General features: G+C 45.3%; 1 pseudogene; it reads right to left on the bottom strand.

Annotated features, from left to right (window-relative positions):
- Window positions 1-4,438: 4,438 nt before the first annotated feature.
- LOC124027376 overlaps window positions 4,439-25,000 on the bottom strand; it is a 26,929-nt pseudogene continuing 6,367 nt past the window's right edge.

Raw genomic sequence — 25,000 nt, forward strand, 5'->3', positions numbered from 1 at the left:
ATCAAGGTCTTACCTGGACGAGTGATCATCCAGCCAAACCTCCACCCTGTTGCTGTCCACTCCGCTCCCGAACCCCCATCGATGCGTCTTGGTCCGACGGCTCCACAGCGGCGAGAAAACCAACCAGCGCTGGTCACCGCGGGTTGTTCCCTTCCGCCCGGGCAGGGAGAGTCGAAAGGAGAGGAAGTGTCGGGGAGTCACTCCATCCGAGGCCATCTGCTCCTGCAGCGGTTCGGACTGGAGGCAGGGCATGCCGTCCGACAAGTAGCTTGAAAACAGGTTCCTTAAACTCAGTTTGAGCGACGGGAGGCCACCTCCATTATTTAACAGCCGTTCGGAATCAGAGACTGAGAACAACGTGGAGCAGAGGGAGTCTTGAGCCTACAGAGCACGCTCACGATTAGAGAGACAGAGACAGTCACCGCTTTCAGAGCTCACCCATTATCCTATCAGCTATTGGAGAAACCCAGAGGGAGATATATTTAGGTTAACCTAATCCTGGAGGCCTTGATTTAATGCCGCGAGCTGGCATCGCCCAGGTGATTTATTCGGTAGGAACATTCAAGGAACGGATTAGGGGCCGATTTGGAGCTGGGACTATTAAGGACACTGAACCCCAGGGTTCCCGAGCCAGGCTTGGAATCCCTCCCAGTGGTCCTCCCCTCTCCCCTTCCTCTCCATGTTGGTCCTCCCTCTCTCCCTCCCTCTCTCCCCTCCCTCTCTCCCCTTCCTCTCCATGTTGGTCCTCCCTCTCTCCCCTTCCTCTCCATATTGGTCCTCCCTCTCTCCCCTTCCTCTCCATGTTGGTCCTCCCTCTCTCCCCTTCCTCTCCATGTTGGTCCTCCCTCTCTCCCCTTCCTCTCCATCCATGTTGGTCCTCCCTCTCCCCCTTCCTCTCCATGTTGGTCCTCCCTCTCTCCCCTTCCTCTCCATGTTGGTCCTCCCCTCCCACTTCCTCTCCATGTTGGTCCTCCCTCTCTCCCCTTCCTCTCCATGTTGGTCCTCCCTCTCCCCTTCCTCTCCATGTTGGTCCTCCCTCTCTCCTTCCTCTCCATGTTGGTCCTCTCTCCCCTTCCTCTCCATGTTGGTCCTCCCTCTCCCCCCCTTCCTCTCCATGTTGGTCCTCCCTCTCTCCCCTTCCTCTCCATGTTGGTCCTCCCTCTCTCCCCTTCCTCTCCATGTTGGTCTCTCCCCCTCCCTCCCTCTCTCCCCTTCCTCTCCATGTTGGTCCTCCCTCCCTCTCCCCTTCCTCTCCATGTTGGTCCTCCCTCTCTCCCCTTCCTCTCCATGTTGGTCCTCCCTCTCTCCCCCTTCCTCTCCACTCTCCCCTTCCTCCCATGTTGGTCCTCCCTGCTCCCCTCCTCCCCTTCCTCTCCATGTTGGTCCTCCCTCTCTCCCCTTCCTCTCCATGTTGGTCCTCCCTCTCTCCCCCTTCCTCTCCATGTTGGTCCTCCCTCTCTCCCCCTTCCTCTCCATGTTGGTCCTCCCTCTCTCCCCTTCCTCTCCCAGCTCCTCCTCTCCTCCCCTTCCTCTCCATGTTGGTCCTCCCTCTCTCCCCTTCCTCTCCATGTTGGTCTCTCCCTTCCTCTCCCAGTTGTCCTCCCTCTCTCCCCTTCCTCTCCACTTCCTCCCCACTCTGCTCCTCCTCTCTCTCCCTCTCTTCATACAGTAAAAACTTCCCCACTGAATCCCCTTCCTCTCCACACTTCCCCACTCTGCTCCTCCTCTCCTCACCAGTGCAGAAGGAAGCCCAGAATCATGGTGAAGAGAGAGTTCTGGGTGACCATGGCAACAAGGACATGGTCAAGGTGGTGAGTTCTGGGTGACCATGGCAACAAGGACATGGTCAAGGTGGTGAGTTCTGGGTGACCATGGCAACAAGGACATGGTCAAGGTGGTGAGTTCTGGGTGACCATGGCAACAAGGACATGGTCAAGGTGATGCTGATCTTTGGCATCACCTTGACCATTATTATCTTTATAATTCTATTTTAGAGGATCTATAATCTACTCTCCAGGAAGACTACAGATCTAGGATCAGCCTCTTACTCCCTCTACCAGACAGTCCTCTATCTCCCTCTACCAGACAGTCCTCTATCTCTCCCTCTCTACCAGACAGTCCTCTATCTCTCCTCTCTACCAGACAGTCTTCAATCTCTCCCTCTCTACCAGACAGTCCTCTATCTCTCCCTCTCTAACAGACAGTCCTCTATCTCCCTCTCCCTGACAGTCCTCTCTCTCCCCCTCTCTACCAGAAACGTCCCACATCCTGAATAGTGTCTTCCCCCAGGCTGTGACCTTCACTAAATAACTGATCTATACTGCATCAGGCCATCTCTGATCTGTACTCTAAATAACTGATCTGTACTCTAAATAACTGAACTATAACTGCATCAGGCCATCTCTGATCTGTACTCTAAATAACTGATCTGTACTCTAAATAACTGTTCGGTACTCTAAATAACTGATCTGGACTCTAAATAACTGATCTGTACTCTAAATAACTGAACTATACTGCATCAGGCCATCTCTGATCTGTACTCTAAATAACTGATCTGTACTCTAAATAACTGTTCGGTACTCTAAATAACTGATCTGGACTCTAAATAACTGATCTGTACTCTAAATAACTGAACTATACTGCATCAGGCCATCTCTGATCTGTACTCTAAATAACTGATCTGTACTCTAAATAACTGAACTATACTGCATCAGGCAATCTCTGATCTGTACTCTAAATAACTGATCTGTACTCTAAATAACGGATCTGTACTCTAAATAACTAGTAGTACACACTGAGTGGACAAAACATTAGGAACACCATGACCCAGACTGACCAGGTGAAAGCTCTGATCCCTTTACCTGGTAGTACACACTGAGTGGACAAAACATTAGGAACACCATGACCCAGACTGACCAGGTGAAAGCTCTGATCTCTTTACCTGGTAGTACACACTGAGTGGACAAAACATTAGGAACACCATGACCCAGACTGACCAGGTGAAAGCTCTGATCCCTTTACCTGGTAGTACACACTGAGTGGACAAAACAAAACATTAGGAACACTATGACCCAGACTGACCAGGTGAAAGCTCTGATCCCTTTACCTGGTAGTACACACTGAGTGGACAAAACATTAGGAACACCATGACCCAGACTGACCAGGTGAAAGCTCTGATCCCTTTACCTGGTAGTACACACTGAGTGGACAAAACATTAGGAACACCATGACCCAGACTGACCAGGTGAAAGCTCTGATCCCTTTACCTGGTAGTACACACTGAGTGGACAAAACATTAGGAACACCATGACCCAGACTGACCAGGTGAAAGCTCTGATCTCTTTACCTGGTAGTACACACTGAGTGGACAAAACATTAGGAACACCATGACCCAGACTGACCGAGTGAAAGCTCTGATCCCTTTACCTGGTAGTACACACTGAGTGGACAAAACATTAGGAACACCATGACCCAGACTGACCAGGTGAAAGCTCTGATCCCTTTACCTGGTAGTACACACTGAGTGGACAAAACATTAGGAACACCATGACCCAGACTGACCAGGTGAAAGCTCTGATCCCTTTACCTGGTAGTACGCACTGAGTGGACAAAACATTAGGAACACCATGACCCAGACTGACCGGGTGTAGTACGCACTGAGTGGACAAAACATTAGGAACACCATGACCCAGACTGAAAGCTCTGATCTCTTACTGACGACACAAGTTAAATCCACTACTTTTTTTTATTGATTTTCACAAGGCAAGTCAGTTTTCAGAACAAATTCTTATTTCCAATGATGGCCCTTCGATCAGTGTAGATGAAGGAGGAGGAGACGGGTTGAAGAAGAGGATGTTTCAGCCTTGAGACATGGATGGTGTGTGTGTGTCATTCAGAGGGTGAAGGGGCAGGACAATAGATTGAAGTGCCTTTGAACTGGGCGTGGTAGGGACACCGGTTAGTGTCAAGAACTGCAACGCTGCTGGGTTTTTTAAAGCTCAACTGTATATCAAGAACGGTCCACCACCCAAAGGACATCCAGCCAACTTGACACAACTGTGGGAAGCGTTGAGTCAACATGGACCAGCATCCCTGTGGAACGTTTTCTACACCTTGTAGAGTCCATGACCCGACGAATTGAGACTCCTCCCCCTCTCTAGTCCTTCTATCCTCCGTCTGCCTCACTCCCTCTCTCTGTCCTTCTTCTACCTCTTTCCCAGCCTCTCTCCCACTCTCCTCCCTCTCCTCTGTCCCTCCATCTCTTCCTCTCCTCCCTCCCCTCTCCTCCCTACCTCCCTCTCTTCCTCTTGCCCTTCCTCTTCCTCTCCTCCGTCCCCTCTCTTCCTCCCTCTCCTCCTCTAGTCCCTCCCTCCCTTCCTCCCTCCTTCTCTTCCTCTCCTCCCTCCCTTCCTCTTTCCCTCTATCCATCCATCCCTCTCCTCCCTCTCATCTCTCCTCCATCCCTTCCTCTCTCCCTCTATCCATCGATCTCTCTCCTCCCTCCCTCCGTCAAGTCGCCTTGCCGATGATGAGGATACTCATGAGGAAGACCATGATGAAGAAGATCCACATGAAGAACCGGTCCATCACCTTGGCAACCTTCTTCCACTCCGCCCCTTTAGCACACGTTGCCCGTTGCTCCCGGAAACAGTTGGCGATGTACTGAATGTTATACACCACCTAGAGGAGAGGGAGGGAGGAGGGGGAGGAGAGAGATAGGGAGGGAGGGGGAGGGATGGAGGGGGGTTCGGGAGGGAGGGAGATTTGGGAGAGAGGGAGGGGAGGGGAGGAGGGGAGGAGTGGAGGGAGAGGAAGGAGAGGGGGTTCAGGAGAGGAAGGAGCGAGGGTTCAGGAGAGGAAGGAGAGAGGGAGGGAGAGGAATGAGAGAGAGGGAGGGGAGAGGAAGGAGAGGAGGGGGTTCAGGAGAGGAAGGAGAGGGGGTTCAGGAGAGGAAGGAGAGAGGGTTCAGGAGAGGAAGGAGAGAGGGTTCAGGAGAGGAAGGAGAGAGAGAGGGTTCAGGAGAGGAAGGAGAGGGGTTCAGGAGAGGAAGGAGAGAGGGTTCAGGAGAGGAAGGAGGGAGAGGAGAGAGGAGAGAGGAGGGAGAGGAGGGAGGGAGAGGAAGGAGAGAGGGAAGGAGGGAGGGAGAGGAAGAGAGGGAGGGAGGGAGAGGAAGGAGAGAGGGAGGGAGAGGAAGGAGATAGGGAGGGAGGGAGAGGAAGGAGAGAGGGAGGGAGAGGAAGGAGGGAGTGAGGGAGGGAGGGAGAGGAATGAGAGAGGGAGGGAGAGGAAGGAGAGAGGGAGGGAGGGAGAGGAATGAGAGAGGGAGGGAGAGGAAGGAGAGAGGGAGGGAGAGGAGGCACAGCTCGATAAATCCTGACTGTGTGATGCAGTGGGCATTAGTCACCTGTTTGTGGTGTGGGCAGGGGCAGGAGCAGGCTGGGGCCGAGGCTGGGTTGAGGTGCTTCTCCTTGGTGTAAGGCAGCGGCTCATTCAGCCCACCATTCTGGAGGTTCCCTGGAGGAGGTGCCTGATAGTCCAGCTCCTCTCTCCCGATGTGGTGGTAATGTCTCAGGGGCTCCCTCTTCTCCTCGCCCCCTTCCCCCTTGGAGGTCTGGCTCGGGTTGCTGTGATGGTTCTGGTTACTACGGTTACTGTAATGGTCGTCGCGGTGACCGCCGTTAGCGTAGCGACAGTTGTCGAGGTGGTTTTGGAGGTGCCCGTTGCCGTACTGGTACGGAGAGAGGCGATGGCAGTCGTCTTGGTAACAGCCGTCATGGTAGAGGTCGTCGTGGTAATGGTTCCGTGCCAGGGCGGAGTTGCCCGACATTGGTTCCTCACTGTAGAGAGGTGTTCTCTCACTCTCTGGTGTAGTGCAGTTCTCCCCCACCTCGTACACAAACAGGATCTTAGACATGTAGTCAATGATGAGTACCTGGGAACACACACACACACACACACACACACACACACACACACACACACACACACACACACACACACACACACACACACACACACACACACACACACACACACACACACACACACACACACACACACACACACAGTGACACAGAGCTCCAGACTTTGGCCCAGTGGAAAACAGGCTTGGCCTACCTTGGCCCAGCGAGGAACAGGCTTGGCCTACCTTGGCCCAGTGAGGAACAGGCTTGGCCTACCTTGGCCCAGTGAGGAACAGGCTTGGCCTACCTTGGCCCAGCGAGGAACAGGCTTGGCCTACCTTGGCCCAGCGAGGAACAGGCTTGGCCTACCTTGGCCCAGGGAGGAACAGGCTTGGCCTACCTTGGCCCAGCGAGGAACAGGCTTGGCCTACCTTGGCCCACCTTGGAGGAACAGGCTTGGCCTACCTTGGCCCAGCGAGGAACAGGCTTGGCCTACCTTGGCCCAGCGAGGAACAGGCTTGGCCTACCTTGGCCCAGCGAGGAACAGGCTTGGCCTACCTTGGCCCAGGGAGGAACAGGCTTGGCCTACCTTGGCCCAGCGAGGAACAGGCTTGGCCTACCTTGGCCCAGCGAGGAACAGGCTTGGCCTACCTTGGCCCAGTGAGGAACAGGCTTGGCCTACCTTGGCCCAGTGAGGAACAGGCTTGGCCTACCTTGGCCCAGTGAGGAACAGGCTTGGCCTACCTTGGCCCAGTGAGGAACAGGCTTGGCCTACCTTGGCCCAGTGAGGAACAGGCTTGGCCTACCTTGGCCCAGTGAGGAACAGGCTTGGCCTACCTTGGCCCAGTGAGGAACAGGCTTGGCCTACCTTGGCCCAGTGAGGAACAGGCTTGGCCTACCTTGGCCCAGTGAGGAACAGGCTTGGCCTACCTTGGCCCAGTGAGGAACAGGCTTGGCCTACCTTGGCCCAGTGAGGAACAGGCTTGGCCTACCTTGGCCCAGTGAGGAACAGGCTTGGCCTACCTTGGCCCAGTGAGGAACAGGCTTGGCCTACCTTGGCCCAGTGAGGAACAGGCTTGGCCTACCTTGGCCCAGTGAGGAACAGGCTTGGCCTACCTTGGCCCAGTGAGGAACAGGCTTGGCCTACCTTGGCCCAGTGAGGAACAGGCTTGGCCTACCTTGGCCCAGTGAGGAACAGGCTTGGCCTACCTTGGCCCAGTGAGGAACAGGCTTGGCCTACCTTGGCCCAGTGAGGAACAGGCTTGGCCTACCTTGGCCCAGTGAGGAACAGGCTTGGCCTACCTTGGCCCAGTGAGGAACAGGCTTGGCCTACCTTGGCCCAGTGAGGAACAGGCTTGGCCTACCTTGGCCCAGTGAGGAACAGGCTTGGCCTACCTTGGCACAGTGAGGAACAGGCTTGGCCTACCTTGGCCCAGTGAGGAACAGGCTTGGCCCTACCTTGGCCCAGTGAGGAACAGGCTTGGCCCTACCTTGGCCCAGTGAGGAACAGGCTTGGCCTACCTTGGCCCAGTGAGGAACAGGCTTGGCCTACCTTGGCCCAGTGAGGAACAGGCTTGGCCTACCTTGGCCCAGTGAGGAACAGGCTTGGCCCTACCTTGGCCCAGTGAGGAACAGGCTTGGCCTACCTTGGCCCTGGCCCAGTGAGGAACAGGCTTGGCCTACCTTGGCCCAGTGAGGAACAGGCTTGGCCTACCTTGGCCCAGTGAGGAACAGGCTTGGCCTACCTTGGCCCAGTGAGGAACAGGCTTGGCCTACCTTGGCCCAGTGAGGAACAGGCCCTACCTTGGCCCAGTGAGGAACAGGCTTGGCCTACCTTGGCCCAGTGAGGAACAGGCTTGGCCTACCTTGGCCCAGTGAGGCATCATATTATCACCAGGCTTCAGAGGGAGGCACATATTATCACCTTGGCCCAGTGAGGAACAGGCTCTGAGGCCTCACCTTGGCCCAGTGAGGAACAGGCTTTGGGAACACCTTGGCCCAGTGAGGAACACTCTTGGCCTCACCTTGGCCCAGTGAGGGAACAGGAACACTCTTGGCATCATATTATCACCTTGGCCCAGTGAGGAACAGGCTCTGGCATCATATTATCACCTATGGAACACTCCAGTGAGGCATCATATTATCACCTATATAGGGAACACTCTTGGGCATCATATTATCACCTATAGGGAACACTCTCTGAGGGACATCATATTATCACCTATATAGGGAGGAACACTCTCTGAGGGAGGCATCATATTATCACCTATATAGGGAACACTCTCTGAGGGAGGGATTATCACCTATATAGGAACACTCTCTGAGGGAGGCATCATATTATCACCTATATAGGGAACACTCTCTGAGGGATGTTCATATTATCAAGATGGAACACTCTCTGAGGCATCATATTATCACCTATATAGGAACACTCTCTGAGGGAGGCATCATATTATCACCTATATGAGGGGAGGGCTATGTACACTCTCTGAGGAGGCATCATATTATCACCTATATAGGGAACACTCTCTGAGGCATCATATTATCACCTATATAGGGAACACTCTCTGAGGGAGGCATCATATTATCACCTATATAGGGAACACTCTCAGAGGGAGGCATCATATTATCACCTATATAGGGAACACTCTCAGAGGGAGGCATCATATTATCACCTATATAGGGAACACTCTCTGAGGCATCATATTATCACCTATATAGGGAACACTCTCTGAGGGAGGCATCATATTATCACCTATATAGGGAACACTCTCAGAGGGAGGCATCATATTATCACCTATATAGGGAACACTCTCTGAGGGAGGCATCATATTATCACCTATATAGGGAACACTCTCTGAGGGAGGCATCATATTATCACCTATATAGGGAACACTCTCTATATAGGGAACAGGGAGGCATCATATTATCACCTATATAGGGAACACTCTCAGAGGGAGGCATCATATTATCACCTATATAGGGAACACTCTCAGAGGGAGGCATCATATTATCACCTATATAGGGAACACTCTCTGAGGGAGGCATCATATTATCACCTATATAGGGAACACTCTCTGAGGGAGGCATCATATTATCACCTATATAGGGAACACTCTCAGAGGGAGGCATCATATTATCACCTATATAGGGAACACTCTCAGAGGGAGGCATCATATTATCACCTATAGGGAACACTCTCTGAGGGAGGCATCATATTATCACCTATATAGGGAACACTCTCTGAGGAGGCATCATATTATCACCTATATAGGGAACACTCTCTGAGGGAGGCATCATATTATCACCTATCATAGGGAACACTCTCTGAGGAGGCATCATATTATCACCTATATAGGGAACACTCTCTGAGGGAGGCATCATATTATCACCTATATAGGGAACACTCTCTGAGGCATCATATTATCACCTATATAGGGAACACTCTCAGAGGGAGGCATCATATTATCACCTATATAGGGAACACTCTCTGAGGCATCATATTATCACCTATATAGGGAACACTCTCTGAGGCATCATATTATCACCTATATAGGGAACACTCTCTGAGGGAGGCATCATATTATCACCTATAGGGAACACTCTAGGGAGGCATCATATTATCACTCTCTGAGGGAGGCATCATATTATCACCTATATAGGGAACACTCTCTGAGGGAGGCATCATATTATCACCTATATAGGGAACACTCTCTGAGGGAGGCATCATATTATCACCTATATAGGGAACACTCTCTGAGGCATCATATTATCACCTATATAGGGAACACTCTCTGAGGAGGCATCATATTATCACCTATATAGGGAACACTCTCTGAGGGAGGCATCATATTATCACCTATATAGGGAACACTCTCTGAGGGAGGCATCATATTATCACCTATATAGGGAACACTCTCTGAGGGAGGCATCATATTATCACCTATATAGGGAACACTCTCTGAGGGAGGCATCATATTATCACCTATATAGGGAACACTCTCTGAGGGAGGAGGGGAGGCATCATATTATCACCTATATAGGGAACACTCTCTGAGGCATCATATTATCACCTATATAGGGAACACTCTGAGGAGGCATCATATTATCACCTATATAGGGAACACTCTCTGAGGAGGCATCATATTATCACCTATATAGGGGGAACATCATATTATCACCTATATAGGGAACACTCTCTGAGGGAGGCATCATATTATCACCTATATAGGGAACACTCTCTGAGGGAGGCATCATATTATCACCTATATAGGGAACACTCTCTGAGGCATCATATTATCACCTATATAGGGAACACTCTCTGAGGGAGGCATCATATTATCACCTATAGGGAACAGAGGCATCATAACACCTAGGGAACACTCTCTGAGGGAGGCATCATATTATCACCTATATAGGGAACACTCTCAGAGGGAGGCATCATATTATCACCTATATAGGGAACACTCTCTGAGGGAGGCATCATATTATCACCTATATAGGGAACACTCTCTGAGGGAGGCATCATATTATCACCTATATAGGGAACACTCTCTGAGGAGGCATCATATTATCACCTATATAGGGAACACTCTCTGAGGGAGGCATCATATTATCACCTATATAGGGAACACTCTCTGAGGGAGGCATCATATTATCACCTATATAGGGAACACTCTCTGAGGGAGGCATCATATTATCACCTATATAGGGAACACTCTCTCAGAGGAGGCATCATATTATCACCTATATAGGGAACACATATTATCACCTATATAGGGAGGCATCATATTATCACCTATATAGGGAACACTCTCTGAGGGAGGCATCATATTATCACCTATATAGGGAACACTCTCTGAGGGAGGCATCATATTATCACCTATATAGGGAACACTCTCTGAGGGAGGCATCATATTATCACCTATATAGGGAACACTCTCAGGAGGCATCATATTATCACCTATATAGGGAGGGAGGCATCATATTATCACCTATTATCACATCATATTATCTATATAGGGAACACTCTCTGAGGGAGGCATCATATTATCACCTATATAGGGAACACTCTCTGAGGGAGGCATCATATTATCACCTATATAGGGAACACTCTCTGAGGGAGGCATCATATTATCACCTATATAGGGAACACTCTCTGAGGAGGCATCATATTATCACCTATATAGGGAACAGGGAACACATCATATTATCTAGGGAACACTCTCAGAGGGGCATCATATTATCACCTATATAGGGAACACTCTCAGAGGGAGGCATCATATTATCACCTATATAGGGAACACTCTCTGAGGCATCATATTATCACCTATATAGGGAACACTCTCTGAGGCATCATATTATCACCTATATAGGGAACACTCTCTGAGGGAGGGAGGCATCATATTATCACCTATATAGGGAACACTCTCTGAGGGAGGCATCATATTATCACCTATATAGGGAACACTCTCTGAGGGAGGCATCATATTATCACCTATATAGGGAACACTCTCTGAGGGAGGCATCATATTATCACCTATATAGGGAACACTCTCAGAGGGAGGCATCATATTATCACCTATATAGGGAACACTCTCTGAGGGAGGCATCATATTATCACCTATATAGGGAACACTCTCTGAGGCATCATATTATCACCTATATAGGGAACACTCTCTGAGGCATCATATTATCACCTATATAGGGAACACTCTCAGAGGGAGGCATCATATTATCACCTATATAGGGAACACTCTCTGAGGGAGGCATCATATTATCACCTATATAGGGAACACTCTCAGGGAGGCATCATATTATCACCTATATAGGGAACACTCTCTGAGGAGGCATCATATTATCACCTATATAGGGAACACTCTCTGAGGAGGCATCATATTATCACCTATATAGGGAACACTCTCTGAGGGAGGCATCATATTATCACCTATATAGGGAACACTCTCTGAGGGAGGCATCATATTATCACCTATATAGGGAACACTCTCTGAGGCATCATATTATCACCTATATAGGGAACACTCTCTGAGGGAGGCATCATATTATCACCTATATAGGGAACACTCTCTGAGGGAGGCATCATATTATCACCTAGGGAACATATAGGGGAGGCATCATATTATCACCTATATAGGGAACACTCTCTGAGGGAGGCATCATATTATCACCTATATAGGGAACACTCTCAGAGGCATCATATTATCACCTATATAGGGAACACTCTCTGAGGAGGCATCATATTATCACCTATATAGGGAACACTCTCTGAGGGAGGCATCATATTATCACCTATATAGGGAACACTCTCTGAGGGAGGCATCATATTATCACCTATATAGGGAACACTCTCAGAGGGCATCATATTATCACTAGGGAACACTCTCAGAGGGAGGCATCATATTATCACCTATATAGGGAACACTCTCTGAGGGAGGCATCATATTATCACCTATATAGGGAACACTCTCAGAGGGAGGCATCATATTATCACCTATATAGGGAACACTCTCTGAGGGAGGCATCATATTATCACCTATATAGGGAACACTCTGAGGGAGGCATCATATTATCACCTATATAGGTAACACTCTCTGAGGCATCATATTATCACCTATATAGGGAACACTCTCTGAGGGAGGCATCATATTATCACCTATATAGGGAACACTCTCTGAGGGAGGCATCATATTATCACCTATATAGGGAACACTCTCTGAGGGAGGCATCATATTATCATATTATCATATTATCACCTATATAGGGAACACTCTCTGAGGGAGGCATCATATTATCACCTATATAGGGAACACTCTCTGAGGCATCATATTATCACCTATATAGGGAACACTCTCTGAGGGAGGCATCATATTATCACCTATATAGGGAACACTCTCTGAGGGAGGCATCATATTATCACCTATATAGGGAACACTCTCTGAGGCATCATATTATCACCTATATAGGGAACACTCTCTGAGGGAGGCATCATATTATCACCTATATAGGGAACACTCTCTGAGGCATCATATTATCACCTATATAGGGAACACTCTCTGAGGGAGGCATCATATTATCACCTATATAGGGAACACTCTCAGAGACATCATATTATCACCTATATAGGGAACACTCTCTGAGGGAGGCATCATATTATCACCTATATAGGGAACACTCTCTGAGGGAGGCATCATATTATCACCTATATAGGGAACACTCTCTGAGGCATCATATTATCACCTATATAGGGAACACTCTCTGAGGGAGGCATCATATTATCACCTATATAGGGAACACTCTCTGAGGCATCATATTATCACCTATATAGGGAACACTCTCTGAGGGAGGCATCATATTATCACCTATATAGGGAACACTCTCTGAGGGAGGCATCATATTATCACCTATATAGGGAACACTCTCTGAGGGAGGCATCATATTATCACCTATATAGGGAACACTCTCTGAGGGAGGCATCATATTATCACCTATATAGGGAACACTCTCTGAGGCATCATATTATCACCTATATAGGGAACACTCTCTGAGGGAGGCATCATATTATCACCTATATAGGGAACACTCTCAGAGACATCATATTATCACCTATATAGGGAACACTCTCTGAGGGAGGCATCATATTATCACCTATATAGGGAACACTCTCTGAGGGAGGCATCATATTATCACCTATATAGGGAACACTCTCTGAGGGAGGCATCATATTATCACCTATATAGGGAACACTCTCAGAGGGAGGCATCATATTATCACCTATATAGGGAACACTCTCTGAGGGAGGCATCATATTATCACCTATATAGGGAACACTCTCTGAGGGAGGCATCATATTATCACCTATATAGGGAACACTCTCAGAGGGAGGCATCATATTATCACCTATATAGGGAACACTCTCTGAGGGAGGCATCATATTATCACCTATATAGGGAACACTCTCTGAGGCATCATATTATCACCTATATAGGGAACACTCTCAGAGGCATCATATTAACACCTATATAGGGAACACTCTCTGAGGGAGGCATCATATTATCACCTATATAGGGAACACTCTCTGAGGCATCATATTATCACCTATATAGGGAACACTCTCTGAGGGAGGCATCATATTATCACCTATATAGGGAACACTCTCAGAGGGAGGCATCATATTATCACCTATATAGGGAACACTCTCAGAGGCATCATATTATCACCTATATAGGGAACACTCTCAGAGGCATCATATTATCACCTATATAGGGAACACTCTCTGAGGGAGGCATCATATTATCACCTATATAGGGAACACTCTCAGAGGGAGGCATCATATTATCACCTATATAGGGAACACTCTCAGAGGCATCATATTATCACCTATATAGGGAACACTCTCTGAGGGAGGCATCATATTATCACCTATATAGGGAACACTCTCTGAGGCATCATATTATCACCTATATAGGGAACACTCTCAGAGGGAGGCATCATATTATCACCTATATAGGGAACACTCTCAGAGGGAGGCATCATATTATCACCTATATAGGGAACACTCTCTGAGGGAGGCATCATATTATCACCTATATAGGGAACACTCTCTGAGGCATCATATTATCACCTATATAGGGAACACTCTCAGAGGCATCATATTATCACCTATATAGGGAACACTCTGAGGCATCATATTATCACCTATATAGGGAACACTCTCAGAGGGAGGCATCATATTATCACCTATATAGGGAACACTCTCTGAGGGAGGCATCATATTATCACCTATATAGGGAACACTCTCAGAGGGAGGCATCATATTATCACCTATATAGGGAACACTCTCTGAGGCATCATATTATCACCTATATAGGGAACACTCTCAGAGGGAGGCATGCTCTCTGCCACCATCAGTTGGAAGACAGTGAGGGCCAGTAGAACCGTCACGCCCAGAGAAACCTTCTCTCCTGAGTCAGCGGGTAGGTAGAAACCCAGGGGGGCTAGAACAACACAAACAAACAACAGCATTAAATAACCAACAATACAATGTAAACAACAACAATAAACAATACAACCACAAACCCAGATGAGCTAGAACAATACAAACAACAGCATCTCCTCTCAACGGCAACACGAACCATAGAGAGAGATGGATAGAGATGGATAGAGGGGTCTAAGCCTGCTGTAGCAACATGAACCATAGAGATGGATAGAGGGGTCTAAGCCTGCTGTAGCAACATGAACCATAGAGATGGATAGAGGGGTCTAAGCCTGCTGTAGCAACATGAACCATAGAGATGGATAGAGGGGTCTAAGCCTGCTGTAGCAACATGAACCATAGAGATGGATAGAGGGGTCTAAGCCTGCTGTAGCAACATGAACCATAGAGATGGATAGAGGGGTCTAAGCCTGCTGTAGCAACATGAACCATAGAGATGGATAGAGGGGTCTAAGCCTGCTGTAGCAACATGAACCATAGAGATGGATAGAGGGGTGCTAAGCCTGCTGTAGCAACATGAACCATAGAGATGGATAGAGGGGTCTAAGCCTGCTGTAGCAACATGAACCATAGAGATGGATAGAGGGGTCTAAGCCTGCTGTAGCAACATGAACCATAGAGATGGATAGAGGGGTCTAAGCCTGCTGTAGCAACATGAACCATAGAGATGGATAGAGGGGTCTAAGCCTGCTGTAGCAACATGAACCATAGAGATGGATAGAGGGGTCTAAGCCTGCTGTAGCAACACGAACCATAGAGATGGATAGAGGGGTCTAAGCCTGCTGTAGCAACACGAACCATAGAGATGGATAGAGGGGTCTAAGCCTGCTGTAGCAACATGAACCATAGAGATGGATAGAGGGGTCTAAGCCTGCTGTAGCAACATGAACCATAGAGATGGATAGAGGGGTCTAAGCCTGCTGTAGCAACATGAACCATAGAGATGGATAGAGGGGTCTAAGCCTGCTGTAGCAACATGAACCATAGAGATGGATAGAGGGGTCTAAGCCTGCTGTAGCAACATGAACCATAGAGATGGATAGAGGGGTCTAAGCCTGCTGTAGCAACATGAACCATAGAGATGGATAGAGGGGTCTAAGCCTGCTGTAGCAACATGAACCATAGAGATGGATAGAGGGGTCTAAGCCTGCTGTAGCAACATGAACCATAGAGATGGATAGAGGAGTCTAATCGCCCCAAAGCCTGCTGTTGCACAATAATAATAATAATAATAATAATGATGATGCTGGTGATACCAGTACCTAGGAATATTAACAATGATGATGCTGGTGATACCAGTACCTAGGAATATTAATAATGATGATGCTGGTGATACCAGTACCTAGGAATATTAATAATGATGATGCTGGTGATACCAGTACCTAGGAATATTAATAATGATGGTGCTGGTGATACCAGTACCTAGGAATATTAATAATGATGATGCTGGTGATACCAGTACCTAGGAATATTAATAATGATGATGCTGGTGATACCAGTACCTAGGAATATTAATAATGATGATGCTGGTGATACCAGTACCTAGGAATATTAATAATGATGATGCTGGTGATACCAGTACCTAGGAATATTAATAATGATGATGCTGGTGATACCAGTACCTAGGAATATTAATAATGATGATGCTGGTGATACCAGTACCTAGGAATATTAATAATGATGATGCTGGTGATACCAGTACCTAGGAATATTAATAATGATGATGCTGGTGATACCAGTACCTAGGAATATTAATAATGATGGTGCTGGTGATACCAGTACCTAGGAATATTAATAATGATGATGCTGGTGATACCAGTACCTAGGAATATTAATAATGATGATGCTGGTGATACCAGTACCTAGGAATATTAATAATGATGGTGCTGGTGATACCAGTACCTAGGAATATTAATAATGATGATGCTGGTGATACCAGTACCTAGGAATATTAATAATGATGGTGCTGGTGATACCAGTACCTAGGAATATTAACAATGATGATGCTGGTGATACCAGTACCTAGGAATATTAATAATGATGATGCTGGTGATACCAGTACCTAGGAATATTAATAATGATGATGCTGGTGATACCAGTACCTAGGAATATTAATAATGATGGTGCTGGTGATACCAGTACCTAGGAATATTAATAATGATGGTGGTGCTGGTGATACCAGTACCTAGGAATATTAATAATGATGGTGCTGGTGATACCAGTACCTAGGAATATTAATAATGATGGTGCTGGTGATACCAGTACCTAGGAATATTAATAATGATGATGCTGGTGATACCAGTACCTAGGAATATTAATAATGATGGTGCTGGTGATACCAGTACCTAGGAATATTAATAATGATGGTGCTGGTGATACCAGTACCTAGGAATATTAATAATGATGATGCTGGTGATACCAGTACCTAGGAATATTAATAATGATGATGCTGGTGATACCAGTACCTAGGAATATTAATAATGATGGTGCTGGTGATACCAGTACCTAGGAATATTAATAATGATGATGCTGGTGATACCAGTACCTAGGAATATTAATAATGATGATGCTGGTGATACCAGTACCTAGGAATATTAATAATGATGGTGCTGGTGATACCAGTACCTAGGAATATTAATAATGATGATGCTGGTGATACCAGTACCTAGGAATATTAATAATGATGGTGCTGGTGATACCAGTACCTAGGAATATTAATAATGATGATGCTGGTGATACCAGTACCTAGGAATATTAATAATGATGTGCTGGTGATACCAGTACCTAGGAATATTAATAATGATGGTGCTGGTGATACCAGTACCTAGGAATATTAATAATGATGGTGCTGGTGATACCAGTACCTAGGAATATTAATAATGATGATGCTGGTGATACCAGTACCTAGGAATATTAATAATGATGGTGCTGGTGATACCAGTACCTAGGAATATTAATAATGATGGTGCTGGTGATACCAGTACCTAGGAATATTAATAATGATGGTGCTGGTGATACCAGTACCTAGGAATATTAATAATGATGGTGCTGGTGATACCAGTACCTAGGAATATTAATAATGATGGTGCTGGTGATACCAGTACCTAGGAATATTAATAATGATGGTGCTGGTGATACCAGTACCTAGGAATATTAATGATGGTGCTGGTGATACCAGTACCTAGGAATATTAATAATGATGATGCTGGTGATACCAGTACCTAGGAATGTTAATAATGATGGTGCTGGTGATACCAGTACCTAGGAATATTAATAATGATGGTGCTGGTGATACCAGTACCTAGGAATATTAATAATGATGGTGCTGGTGATACCAGTACCTAGGAATATTAATAATGATGGTGCTGGTGATACCAGTACCTAGGAATATTAATAATGATGATGCTGGTGATACCAGTACCTAGGAATATTAACAATGATGATGCTAGTGATACCAGTACCTAGGAATATTAATAATGATGATGCTGGTGATACCAGTACCTAGGAATATTAACAATGATGATGCTGGTGATACCAGTACCTAGGAACATTAATACTGATGGTGCTGGTGAGTACCTAGGAAGGAGATGAGGAAGCAGGGCAGCAGCAGATTGAAGATGTAGAAGAGAGACCGTCTCTTCAGGTGGAGGGTGTAGGTGATGTCAGGATACGGGTCTGAGCAGCAGCCGTACATGATGAACTGCGGAATGCCGGCATTCCGTGACACTCCCACTCCACGTTCTCCACTAAATCCGACAGGTCCCCACTGTCCATCCCCATGGCAATGTCCACCTGGAGACACAGTATACACACTTACAGTATACAGACTGTCCATCCCCGTGGCAACGTCCACCTGGAGACACAGTATACACACTTACAGTATACAGACTGTCCATCCCCGTGGCAACGTCCACAGGGAGACACAGTATACAAACAACTATTATGTAGTATACACACACACACACACACACATACACACAAACACAGTATACACACACACACAGTATACACACACACACACACAGTATACACACAGCGTAGCTAATGTCTGTTCAAATCAAATTGTATACACATATTTAGTTGTTATTGCGTTGTGTTATTTAGTTGTTATTGCGGAAGTAGCGAAATGCTTGTGTTCCTAGCTCCGACAGTGCAGTAATATCTAACTAAATGCTGGTGTTTCTAGCTCCATCAGTACAGTAATATCTAACTAAATGCTGGTGTTCCCAGCTCCGACAGTACAGTAATATCTAACTAAATGCTTGTGTTCCTAGCTCCAACAGTGCAGTAATATCTAACTAAATGCTTGTGTTCCTAGCTCCAACAGTACAGTAATATCTAACTAAATGCTTGTGTTCCTAGCTCTAACAGTACAGTAATATCTAACTAAATGCTTGTGTTCCTAGCTCTAACAGTACAGTAATATCTAACTAAATGCTTGTGTTCCTAGCTCCAACAGTAATATCTAACTAAATGCTTGTGTTCCTAGCTCCGACAGTGCAGTAATATCTAACTAAATGCTTGTGTTCCTAGCTCCAACAGTACAGTAATATCTAACTAAATGCTTGTGTTCCTAGCTCTAACAGTACAGTAATATATAACTAAATGCTTGTGTTCCTAGCTCCGACAGTACAGTAATATCTAACTAAATGCTTGTGTTCCTAGCTCTAACAGTACAGTAATATCTAACTAAATGCTTGTGTTCCTAGCTCTAACAGTACAGTAATATCTAACTAAATGCTTGTGTTCCTAGCTCTGACAGTACAGTAATATCTAACTAAATGCTTGTGTTCCTAGCTCCAACAGTACAGTAATATCTAACTAAATGCTTGTGTTCCTAGCTCCAACAGTACAGTAATATCTAACTAAATGCTTGTGTTCCTAGCTCCAACAGTACAGTAATATCTAACTAAATGCTTGTGTTCCTAGCTCTGACAGTACAGTAATATCTAGCGAAATGCTTGTGTTCCTAGCTCCAACAGTAGTATCTAACTAAATGCTTGTGTTCCTAGCTCCGACAGTACAGTAATATCTAACTAAATGCTTGTGTTTATAGCTCCAACAGTACAGTAATATCTAACTAAATGCTTGTGTTTATAGCTCCAACAGTACAGTAATATCTAACTAAATGCTTGTGTTTCTAGCTCCAACAGTACAGTAATATCTAACTAAATGCTTGTGTTCCTAGCTCCAACAGTACAGTAATATCTAACTAAATGCTTGTGTTCATAGCTCTAACAGTACAGTAATATCTAACTAAATGCTTGTGTTCCTAGCTCTAACAGTACAGTAATATCTAACTAAATGCTTGTGTTCCTAGCTCTAACAGTACAGTAGTATCAAACAAGACCCAACAATACACACACATCTAAAAGTTAAAGAATGGAACTAAGAAATATATAAATATTAGATCCAGCAATGTCAGAGTGGCATTGACTAAAATACAGTAGAGTAGAATACAGTATGTACATATGAGATGACTAAAATACAGTAGAGTAGAATACAGTATGTACATATGAGATGAGTAAAATACAGTAGAATAGAATACAGTATGTACATATGAGATGAGTAAAATACAGTAGAGTAGAATACAGTATATACATATGAGATGACTAAAATACAGTAGAGTAGAATACAGTATGTACATATGAGATGACTAAAATACAGTAGAATACAGTATGTACATATGAGATGACTAAAATACAGTAGAATACAGTATGTACATATGAGATGACTAAAATACAGTAGAATACAGTATGTACATATGAGATGACTAAAATACAGTAGAATACAGTATGTACATATGAGATGACTAAAATACAGTAGAATAGAATACAGTATGTACATATGAGATGACTAAAATACAGTAGAATAGAATACAGTATGTACATATGAGATGACTAAAATACAGTGGCCAGTGATTACAGTATGTACATATGAGATGACTAAAATGCAGGGTAGAATACAGTATGTACATATGAGATGGCTAAAAACAGTCTGATGGTAGATACAGTATGTACATATGCACCAATGTCTGTTGAGATGTATGTTACAGTAGAATATCTCTTCCAGTATATACACACAGTCTCTTCCAGTAGAATAGTCTCTTATGTACACACATGACACCTTAGAATAGAATACAGTTCCTACATATGAGATGTCTGTTCCTGTAGAATAGAATACAATGTCTGTTCCTGTGTTAGATGACTAAAACACAGTAGTTCCTGTTCCAGTTATATCTCTTATGAGATGACTAAAATCTCTTCCTGAGTAGAATGTCTCTTCCACAGACACCTCTTAGAATAGAATACAGTATCTTCCTGTGTTGCCAATGTCTCTTCCAGTTGAATGAATCAGTTCCTGTTCCTGGGTTACCAATGTCTCTTCCTACAGTAGAATAGAATCTGTTCCTGTTCCTGTGTTGATGTCTCTTAAAGCATAGACTAAAATCAGTTCCTGTGTAGCCAATGTCAGTATGTACATATGAGATGTTCCTGTTCCAGTATGCCAAACTTTTCCTAAAGTTGACTAGTGTTCCAATATTAAAGTGGCCAGTGATTCCATGTCTCTGTTCCTGGGCAGCATGTCTCTTCCTGGTGCAGGGTTGTTCCTGTTCCTGTGTTGCCAGTGTCTCTTCCTGTTTAACAGTCTTCCTGTTCCTTGAGATAGTCTCTGTTCCAGTTCCTGTGTTACCAATGTCTGTTCCTGCGTTACCAATGTATGTTCCTGTGTTGCCAATGTCTCTTCCTGTTCCAATGTCTCTTCCTGTGTTGCCAATGTCTCTTCCTGTTCCTGTGTTGCCAATGTCTCTTCCTGTGTTGCCAATGTCTCTTCCTGTGTTGCCAATGTCTCTTCCTGTGTTGCCAATGTCTCTTCCTGTTCCTGTGTTGCCAATGTCTCTTCCTGTTCCTGTGTTGCCAATGTCTCTTCCTGTGTTGCCAATGTCTCTTCCTGTTCCTGTCTCTTCCTGTTGCCAATGTCTCTTCCTGTGTTGCCAATGTCTCTTCCTGTGTTGCCAATGTCTCTTCCTGTTCCTGTGTTGCCAATGTCTCTTCCTGTGTTGCCAATGTCTGTTCCTGTGTTGCCAATGTCTGTTCTGTTCCTGTGTTGCAAATGTTCCTGTTCCTGTGTTGCCAATGTCTCTTCCTGTTCCTGTGTTGCCAATGTCTCTTCTGTTCCTGTGTTGCCAATGTCTGTTCCTGTTCCTGTGTTGCCAATGTCTCTTCCTGTGTTGCCAATGTCTCTTCCTGTTCCTGTGTTCCTGTCTCTTCCTGTGTTGCCAATGTCTCTTCCTGGGTTACCAATGTCTCTTCCTGTGTTGCCAATGTCTCTTCCTGTTCCAATGTCTCTTCCTGTTCCTGTTGCCAATGTCTCTTCCTGTTCCTGTGTTGCCAATGTCTCTTCCTGTTCCTGTGTTGCCAATGTCTCTTCCTGTTCCTGTGTTGCCAATGTCTCTTCCTGTTCCTGTGTTGCCAATGTCTCTTCCTGTTCCTGTGTTGCCAATGTCTCTTCCTGTTCCTGTGTTATATATGCCATTTAGCAGACGCTTTTATCCAAAGCGACTTACAGTCATGTGTGCATACATTCTACGTATGGGTGGTCCCGGGATCGAACCCACTACCCTGGCGTTACAAGCGCCATGCTCTACCAACTGAGCTACAGAAGGACCACGTGCCAATGTCTCTTCCTGTTCCTGTGTTGCCAATGTCTCTTCCGGCCGCAATTATTCCGTTTTTAAGAAACTTGTCTGTCTGTCTGTCTGTCTGTCTGTCTGTCTGTCTGTCTGTCTGTCTGTCTGTCTGTCTGTCTGTCTGTCTGTCTGTCTGTCTGTCTGTCTGTCTGTCTGTCTGTCTGTCTGTCTGTCTGTCTGTCTGTCTGTCTGTCTGTCTGTCTGTCTGTCTGTCTGTCTGTCTGTCTGTCTGTCTGTCTGTCTGTCTGTCTGTCTGTCTGTCTGTCTGTGTACCTGGTTCCCGTTGTATGTCCAGGACCCAAACGTGAGGTTACACCACTGCCAGTCGAAGGGAAAGTAGGAGACGTCCACAACACAGGAGCTCTTGGTGATGGCCGGCATGTCCCAGGTTATCTCTCCATTGTAACGTAACACCACGTTGGTGTCTGCTGGACCAGATGCTTCCTCATCAGCCCTACACACAGAGACAGAGACACGCAGAGACACAGAGACGCACAGAGACAGAGACACACAGACACAGAGAGACACACAGAGACACACAGAGACAGAGACACACAGACACAGAGAGACACACAGAGACACACAGAGACAGAGACACACAGACACAGAGACATACAGACACACAGACACACAGAGACAAACGGACACACAGAGACCCAGAGACACAGAGACAAACAGACACAGAGACACACCTAGTATAAATATACACATAGAGAGGTATATAGAGACAGAGAGAGGTATATAGAGAGGTATATAGAGAGGTATATAGAGACAGAGAGAGGTATATAGAGAGGTATATAGAGAGTTATAGAGACAGAGAGGTATATAGAGAGGTATATAGAGACAGAGAGAGGTATATAGAGAGGTATATAGAGACACAGAGAGGTATATAGAGAGGTATATAGAGAGGTATATAGAGAGGTATATAGAGAGGTATATAGAGAGGTATATAGAGACAGAGAGAGGTATATAGAGAGGTATATAGAGACACAGGTATATAGAGAGGTATATAGAGAGGTATATAGAGAGGTATATAGAGACACAGAGAGGTATATAGAGAGGTATATAGAGACACAGAGAGGTATATAGAGAGGTATATAGAGAGGTATATAGAGAGGTATATAGAGAGGTATATAGAGACACAGAGAGGTATATAGAGAGGTATATAGAGAGGTATATAGAGACACAGAGAGGTATATAGAGAGGTATATAGAGAGTTATATAGAGAGGTATATAGAGAGGTATATAGAGAGGTATATAGAGAGGTATATAGAGAGGTATATAGAGAGGTATATAGAGACACAGAGAGGTATATAGAGAGGTATATAGAGAGGTATATAGAGAGGTATATAGAGAGGTATATAGAGACACAGAGAGGTATATAGAGAGGTATATAGAGACACAGAGAGGTATATAGAGAGGTATATAGAGAGGTATATAGAGAGGTATATAGAGAGGTATATAGAGACACAGAGAGGTATATAGAGACACAGAGAGGTATATAGAGAGGTATATAGAGAGGTATATAGAGAGGTATATAGAGAGGTATATAGAGAGGTATATAGAGACACAGAGAGGTATATAGAGAGGTATATAGAGAGGTATATAGAGACACAGAGAGGTATATAGAGAGGTATATAGAGAGGTATATAGAGAGGTATATAGAGACACAGAGAGGTATATAGAGAGGTATATAGAGAGTTATATAGAGAGGTATATAGAGAGTTATACAGAGAGGTATATAGAGAGGTATATAGAGACACAGAGAGGTATATAGAGAGGTATATAGAGAGTTATATAGAGAGGTATATAGAGAGGTATATAGAGACACAGAGAGGTATATAGAGAGTTATACAGAGAGGTATATAGAGAGGTATATAGAGACACAGAGAGGTATATAGAGAGGTATATAGAGAGGTATATAGAGAGGTATATGGAGAGGTATATAGAGAGGTATATAGAGAGGTATATAGAGAGGTATATAGAGAGGTATATAGAGAGGTATATAGAGGTATATAGAGAGGTATATAGAGAGGTATATAGAGAGGTATATAGAGAGGTATATAGAGAGGTATATGGAGAGGTATATAGAGAGGTATATAGAGAGGTATATAGAGAGGTATATAGAGACACAGAGAGGTATATAGAGAGGTATATAGAGAGGTATATAGAGAGGTATATAGAGAGGTATATATAGAGGTATATAGAGAGGTATATAGAGAGGTATATAGAGAGTTATATAGAGAGGTATATAGAGAGGTATATAGAGACAGAGAGGTATATAGAGAGGTATATAGAGAGGTATATATAGAGGTATATAGAGAGGTATATAGAGAGGTATATAGAGAGGTATATAGAGAGGTATATAGAGAGGTATATGGAGAGGTATATAGA

Source organism: Oncorhynchus gorbuscha, unplaced genomic scaffold (assembly GCF_021184085.1).
Source record: "Oncorhynchus gorbuscha isolate QuinsamMale2020 ecotype Even-year unplaced genomic scaffold, OgorEven_v1.0 Un_scaffold_3150, whole genome shotgun sequence".
NCBI lineage: Eukaryota > Metazoa > Chordata > Actinopteri > Salmoniformes > Salmonidae > Oncorhynchus > Oncorhynchus gorbuscha.